This window comes from Dreissena polymorpha, unplaced genomic scaffold, assembly GCF_020536995.1.
Source record: "Dreissena polymorpha isolate Duluth1 unplaced genomic scaffold, UMN_Dpol_1.0 chrUn035, whole genome shotgun sequence".
Lineage (NCBI taxonomy): Eukaryota > Metazoa > Mollusca > Bivalvia > Myida > Dreissenidae > Dreissena > Dreissena polymorpha.
The window spans coordinates 239,248-247,531 of NW_026273349.1; the positions used below are offsets into that span (position 1 = coordinate 239,248).

At 36.2% G+C, this 8,284-nt stretch overlaps 1 long non-coding RNA gene across 1 annotated transcript; it reads left to right on the forward strand.

Moving 5' to 3' along the window:
* The first annotated feature begins 1,601 nt into the window (after positions 1–1,601).
* On the forward strand, positions 1,602–5,880 carry LOC127863776 (uncharacterized). The gene is made up of 3 exons (XR_008041177.1): positions 1,602–1,739; positions 2,980–3,217; positions 5,165–5,880. It is a non-coding gene; the product is annotated as an uncharacterized LOC127863776 (long non-coding RNA).
* Positions 5,881–8,284: the final 2,404 nt, after the last annotated feature.

Consider the following 8,284-nt stretch of genomic DNA (forward strand, 5'->3'; position numbering starts at 1 on the left):
TGTTTGTTGTTGTGTGCGTTGCCGCCATCAATGCAAGAGGTAAGGCAAACTGCATTTATGAAATGATTTTGAGTATCGCTCTATGAAAAGGTGCATTAATTTATGTGCGTAAAGTGTCGGCCCGGATTAGCCTGTGCGGACTACACAAGCTCACCAGGGACGACATTTTCCAATGTTATTGTATTTGCTGTTGAAAAGAAAAATCTTCTTATAGAAAATGAGAACAATCAAATTAAGGACAGTTTCGACCCTGGTTGCACAGGCTAATGTAGTACTACGCAAATGCATTAAGCCATGTTTTCCCAGAGCGACGCTCAGTTCGTGTATCGGACGTTACACGACTAGCGTATATCGGACGTTACACGACTAGCGTATATCGGACGTTACACGACTAGCGTATATCGAACGTTTCATTTTTGTGGGCCGATAAACAACATGTCAGAGTTTTGATGAGTACGAATTTCATTATATATTGACCGACCCACAAAAATACATTGATAATAGATAACATATCTTATTCGTCTATTTAAAGGATTTTTATAAAAAAAGTAATTTGACTTTTTCGATTTGTAACAATGTATATATTTGTATGAAAGAAATGACAACTGTATTGTACAATAATGATGCTCTTCGTATTTGCGAGTGTTGCTGTTTGCATACACTTAATAGACTTAAATGTAATTACTGAGCAAATGCAATTTTGGAAATCAAAGACTAATATTAAGAGCTAAGACTTATTAATAACGTAATTCATTAACTTTAAGAGACATTCTAAAAATCAGTTTGTAAAGAAAAGAACTTAACGATACTGAACAAAGTGAGTTTACAATTTAGACATATTAAAACTAAATTACATATCATCAGAAATATATTAATTGGGCATCGATCATCGATTAAACGGGGTCTAATGCAACTGCGTAAAGTGTCGTCCAAAATAAGCTGTGCGATCCGCACAGGCTATTCATGGGCGACACTTTCCTCATAAACTGGATTTTTGCAAAGAAGAGACTATCTTTAAACTAAAAATACACTAACAGCGGAAAGTGTCGTCCAAGATAAGCCTGTACGGATTAAACCTCATTTTCACAAAGCATGGCACATAAGCCTTAGTGTATCCTCGCTCTGGGATATTGCATATTTATATATTAGCCTATTATATGGGAAACACGGTTTAATGCATGTGCTTAAAGTGTCGTTTAAGATTAGCCGGTATATCTGCACGCACAGTCTAATTTTGACGACACTTTCCGCTTAAATTGCATATTTCGTTTAAATGAAGCATTGGCTTAGCAACAATCTAGTATTGGCGGAGAGTGTGGTCCCAGATTAGAATGCGGGCTCTGCACAGGCTAATCTTGAAGGACACTTTACACACATGCATTAAACCCCCTTTTCCCATAACAAGGTTCAAAATATAGTGTATCCAATCTCAGAATCAGCGTTCTATGCTAATCAAGCAGTTATCCTCTCCAATCTACATCAACATGATTTCCTGATTGAACAAATCGCCTCTCAACTTTCCGTTACGACTCAACTACTGGTACTTTGCTAGTGTCGGTATATTTGTAACAGCGTTCCTATTGTTTGGTGATGAGGTTGATGAGGCCCACTACGACACGGATTACACCCAGTCGACGGGCCTGGTGTTCCCACGTGTCTGCAAGAGACGCAAATTGATGAAATACGCCTGGAAATGCGATCTAACGGTCACCAGGAGAGGGTTATGGTACATCGTCAGGGTAAATATTCTGCAATTTGACATTTATTATATACGGGTAAAAATAAAAACGATATAACGTATTTTTATCTTGACTCGCATTTAGCAAAAATTAACGTCTTAAGTATTTAAGGTTAACACATAGAATGTAGTTGGTAAATATTTACAAGTATCACTCTTGACTGAGGAAGCAGTTAAACAATATTGAAGCAGTTTAAACAACATTAGAATCGATGTGGTCATCGACAATCATGTATCGAAATGATTCAATAAATGGTTTGTAACGCTATTCATCGAAAGTTTCATAAGTATTTGCATGCTGAGATTATCAGAAATAAACAATTCTTTATGATTTACCAATTTTAAATATTTGTGCAGATATTCGTTTACTTTCGAAAAATATTTGCTTATGATAGTGCACACTCAATTCATAATGTATGTGTGCATTCACATTGTGCGTACATTGCGCTGGGCAATTCGATCAAACAATCCGTGTGTCTTACTTTTTTATGAAACCAGAGTCGTTAAATAACAATTGTTAATGCAGTCGTTTGGAAACAATCAGTAGGAATCCTTCAACATGATTTAAGTTAATCAATAATGAGCACATGAATTTGTGTTTTACGGGACTCGTTTACTTGTTGCAAAACAACAGTTAATAAATGGAATGGATTCACAAATTCATGTTTACATGTTTGCATAATATGCTGATAAGCAAAATAATACAAATGTTAAACAATCTTAATCGTTAACATTATAAACCGAGAGTAAGACTTTTTATCGATAATTGAGCAAGGACGTTTATTATCGACATAAAGGTTGAAGTGAGTTATTCATTCACAGGCCTTTGTGGTGTAGTGTTAGAGAGTTCAATTTTGCTACTGTATGTCCCATATTTGATCGCCAGGAAAGTGTATTATAATGCTTTGTGGGGCGGTGTGTGTGTTTGTTATGTATCGGTATTTACCTTATAATTCTATTCGTTCCTTCGACCAAACAAGAATATCAGACTTAATCTGGTAAAACTGATCTTATCCGCACAGGCTTATCAGCGACGACACTTTCCGCCTGTGTAGTATTTTCGTTTGAAGTAAATCTATTTTAAGCGACAATTAAGTTAAGCCGAACTGCAAAGGCTAATCTTAATTGCATTAAGCCCATTTTATTTCTGAACAAGGACCATATTATATCTATTACGCATAGTTGTGAATTTGAAGGGAAACCAAACAGTACTCTTTAACAACGTGTCTCTTAAATTGTAGGACCGCGACACTGGTAAGCGAATCACGGTCATCCCGCGCAACGTCAGAAAAAATCGTCGGTGCCGGAAAATCATCAAACGTCTGATCGCTCGCTATTAAGGTATAACGACCACTGAACCTTCTATTACCCAGCCATCTGCATACTACGGCGAATCAGAATACTACAAACAGAACGAAACACCTGAAAACGATGCGATGGCACAATTGTACGAGACCTACGAATACAAAGATTACTAAGGTATTCAATATATTTTTTTAAAAGCCTCGCTCTGTAAAAACGGGGTTTAATGCATATGCACAGGCTAATCAGGGACGTCAATTTCCGCCTAAAATTAGTTTTTGGTAAAAAAAGAAACTTAATTGAAACGAAACGTCCCATGTTAGCGGAAAGTATCGGCCCTGAATTTCTTTTGCAGACTGCACTGGCTTATTTGGGATGACAGTTTACGCACATGCACTAAACCCCGTTTCTCCAGAGCAAAGCTCAAACGAAGATGATCTTTTGGAAAGCACGATACAATTGAATATCATGATATAGCATTATAGTTTCTAGTATTCTTTTTATATTTCTAAAACTGCGTTATTCGGTAAAAAATACGCTTATATATGTCTATGCCAGATGAACTATGCTATTTTCATAATTTAGCACGCTGTTGACTTACAGTACCATTCTTTTGTAAGAATACTTTTTCAAGAATCGGAAATTTATGTAACAATGTGTAAACAAATACTAACATAGAGTGTAAGATAATATATACATAAAGTGCATGTTAAAACTGTTATAAGAGTTCAAAAAATTACCAGTATATAGAGAATAATAGGTTAGTGTTGATTGTAGATCAGGTATATCATGCGAGGCTTAGAAAACAAAAAGCACGAGCCTTGGCGATTGCTTGTTCGTTTTCGTGCCGAGCATGATAAACCTGATCTATAATCAACACTGACCTATTATTCTATTTATCCCACTTTTTATTCAGTAAACTTTTTTTATTTAAACAAAATAAGTTTCGTGAGTGTTTGTCGTACTTTGATAATGACTGTAGTGTAACCAAGGTCAGTGTATTACTCCGCGTTCCAAAAATAACCGCTGATCAAATAATCTTTTTTTTAATCAGAATATCGTTCTGTAAGAAAGTGTCGAGCGTTATTAATTACAATTTTAATCATATTGAATTGCAAATCTTAAAGTTTTATGATATCAATATTACATTAAGTTGTTATATACAAGGAACTACATTTGTTTACAACGTAGCCAAACACCAAACACAATTCACTTTCGATATCAAACTATCAAGTCGATCACGAGGTGCACAATATTTGCTTCTTTGTTATAATATGTGGTTATTTCGTGACGAAATAACAAAGATTACTTGGATTTAAGCTAATTATATACATTTTGAATGTTGAAACTGGCACCAAAGAATTGTGAGGCAAAGTTGTTCGAACTAGAGAAAGACATTTGCTGGTGAAGTGACTGGGTGGAGCAAACATCAAGATCAACTTGTTCAACGGTAGACAGTGGTTGTCTAGGCTGCATTTCGGCCATAGTTTCGGTGATTGAAGGTGAACAAGAGGAATCTGTTGGATTGTTACATTTACTGGACTGAGCAAGAATGAACACTTTTGCTGCTGTTCAACAGATATGTTGGAATAGTTGGTTATGGACTGGGCATTTTTGTGCCCTGTTATGGCCATGGTTTCAATGGGCGGAATGTTTGCATTTCGAAGTTTTTGGACCAGGAATTTGCGAACTGAGTGGTTCGTTATTCTCTTGTGCTTGAGAAAGCCGGCGTCTTTTGCCATGGCCTTCAGCATCTGACCTAGCTTGTTGACACCCAATTGTTGACGCAAAAACCACTGGGATGCAGTGTCATTTGTGCGTATTGCCAGGTTGAAAAGATGCTTTGAAGAAAAACCAGATGGACGCATATCCGAGTACAGCTTGTAAATTAACACAGGATTTCTTGGTCAAGAAGATTGTTTTCTACGGTCAAAGGGGAGCAACTCGAACTGACTTCTTCAAAGGGGAGCAACAACAACAGAACCTATTTGCATAGTGTTAAGTTTACCTAATACTAGAGATTTTAATAAAAATAAATGACAAAACACACGTTTTTTTGCTACTTTTCTTTGTTTTAAGGTAAATAAGATTGACAAACTTTTGAGATTGTTTTTATTGTTTTAGATGCACTTGGCAAATACATGTGACGAGGTGCGTGGGAAAAAGTAGTCCCGGTTCGGCAGTTGATGACGTCATTTCGTGCCATGGATTATAGCCTTGCCGTTGATTATAGATGAAATTTAATAAACGGGGCTTTAATCAACCGATTTCGCTGTAAAAGTGGGATCAAATAATATACCGCTACAAGAAAACATTACTTTTTAGGTTTGATATGAATGTTGAGTCTCACCCCCGTGGACACTTGGTTTCATGAATGTGCGTAAAGTGTCCCAGTTCGCACAGGGTAATGCAGGACAACACTTTTAGGCTATCGTTTAAAGGAAGTCTCTTCTTACCGAACATACAGTTAAGACTGAAAGTATCGTCCCTATTTAGCCTGTGCTAACTGCACACGCTAATGTGGAACGAAACTTTACGAACGGTTACGTTATTTAACGAACGGTCAAGATACTTTACGAACGTTCACGATACTTTACGAACGTTCACGATACTTTACAAACGTTCACGATACTTTACGAACGTTCATTATACCTCATTTCCAAGAGCGAGGCTTAAATACTTAAACGTTCCACAGATGTAGAAATGTTATTTTTGTCCAATTCGTTACATAATATACATCCTGGCATTGTATTCTTTTAATCATATTAAAGATTAACTGTTGTTTTAATCCTTAAAAACGAAATGGATTTTTTAGTATTAGTTGAATAATTAAACTTGTTTTAAATGTTTGAAATGGAAACGCAATTAAACCAGTTGATGTAAGAGTGCTTATATTGAAATACAAAGTATTATTTGATTAAAATCAACAGCTTAAATGCATGTGTATGTTTATTTTGTCCCATGCATCTGTTAACAAAGGTTTGTCAACAACCCAATTGGCCTCGGATTTAATCTCAAGCCATTATCCGATAATAAATGGACTGTTTAACGTAATCCCTCCGTCATGAACTGTATACCGTGTTCCCTCCGTCATGGACTGTATAACGTGTTCCCTCTGTCGACTTAAAAAAAAAATCCCCCACATGACCTGCTACTGTGCTACATATAGCATATATATGCGTCGTGCTTTGTGAAAAGGGGGTTTAATGCATGTGCGTAAAGTGTCGTCCTAGATTAGACTGTGCAGTCAGCACAGGCTTATAAGGGACAAACTATTTCCGCCTAAACTGTATTTTTGCTATGAAAAATATCATAAAAGCGGAAAGTGTCGTCCCTGATTAGCCTGTGTAGACTGCACATGCTAATCTGGTATGATACTTTACGCACATGCATTAAACCCCCTTTTCACAGAGCATGGCTCAAATATATATATTGTCCAACTCACACTACGATTTCATACGGAAGTTCGACTTCACCACTAAGTTGCATACTATACATACAATTCGATGAAGATTTGGAAGATATGTAATACAACTTATGTTTCATACATGGACAGATGGTGAAAAAGGTACCATTTAATGCCATTGTCACATGGTACCATTTTGCACCAAGGGGGGCGAGATACATTTAACATCCGCTAATTTATTATTTAATTAATTCGTTTAATCGCCTCTTAAATAGGACATAGCGAACTAAGCGCCATGCACTACGACATAACACAGAAAAATGATTAAAGCTTTGTTCACCGCTCTGGCACAGTCCTTGTTAATGTAACATAAATACGCAAAATCAACGAATAGTTCGCAAACTATTTCGTAGAATATAATTAAAATGAAATGTTCGTTGACTTTGAGTGTTTATGGGCTTGTGAGCATAGTGGAGATCGAATGTCTTACTTAGCCGGGAAAAACTCACTTACATGCACGTGACGTAATATTAATACCATAGAATTGTTACAAAAATACAATTTAAATGCGATTTAATTTAAATTTAGCTACTCTGTCGTTAAAAAAGCACCTTCACAACAGAAAAACTGCTTTTTGATGCAAGATGAAACGGAGTAAAGACAATTGTCGATTAAATTCTTTCCTGTGTAGACATCTAGAGCCAACCTTGATCTGTCCATCTAACGGACTTCTTCGCATTTTTGGTTCGATTTCTTGGTTCAAATTTTTCAAAGAATACAAATATCGTTATGTTCAGAAATAAAATCAATACACAAATAACAAATCGAAATACAATCAAGGACAAACTTCAGCTGCATAATCCGAAAAATAACTTTTATTTTTCGAGAATTGGATATTATGATCTTGAAAAGACTAAAATTATTATAAAAAAAGTCGGGGTCATAGACTTATTTGTTTGTTTGTTAAATACATCTGCTCGATTCTTCAATCCACCACAGAAAGCGGAAGCGTGTATTTTAACATCAAATGGTGCACATTTGGAATCAACCTTAATGACAGCTTTTCTAAAACGAATCGGTATTTACTTGAGCTCTTTTCTAAACATTGTTCGAATTCTTAAATGTTTAAACATTCCATACATGCGTTATTATAGTGTTGATAAACCTTCTACAGTCAGTAAAATTTAATTCGGTTTTTCAAGGTAGCTCAAATAAAACTGCAACAGAAACACATTAACAACCTAGTAAAAGTCCCAAGAATGAATCATATTTTTATTTTCAGTTAACAAGATATCTATACCCAGTGGATGTAATTTTAACCTTCCGTGTTTTGACAATGCATTTAAAGCCGTAAGCTGACAAGAGCAATACAAGGTTGGAACAGATACATAACTCTATGTCACTAACATTAGTTGAGACGCGGTCTGCGATAACCGGGCTTAATGAGTGTACGGCATTGTAGTTATAATTGTGTGAATATGCGTCTTGACTTCACAATGTTTTTGCGTGTACGATATGTCATCAAAATGTTTGTGAAATCATAATATGAGCCGCGTTCTGAGAAAACTGGGCATAATGCATGTTCGTAAAGTGTCGTCCCAGATTAGCCTACGCAGTCCGCACAGGCTTATCAGGGACGACACTTTTCCACTTTCATGACATTTTTCGTTTAAATAAAGTATCTTAGCAAAAATCCAATTTAAGCAGAAAGTGTCTTCCCGGATTAGCCTGTGCGGACTTCACAGGCTAATCTGGGACGACACTTTACGCACATGCATTATGCCCGTTTTCTCAGAACACGACTCATATGATAGGCATATCGGCTCTACTGATCAATT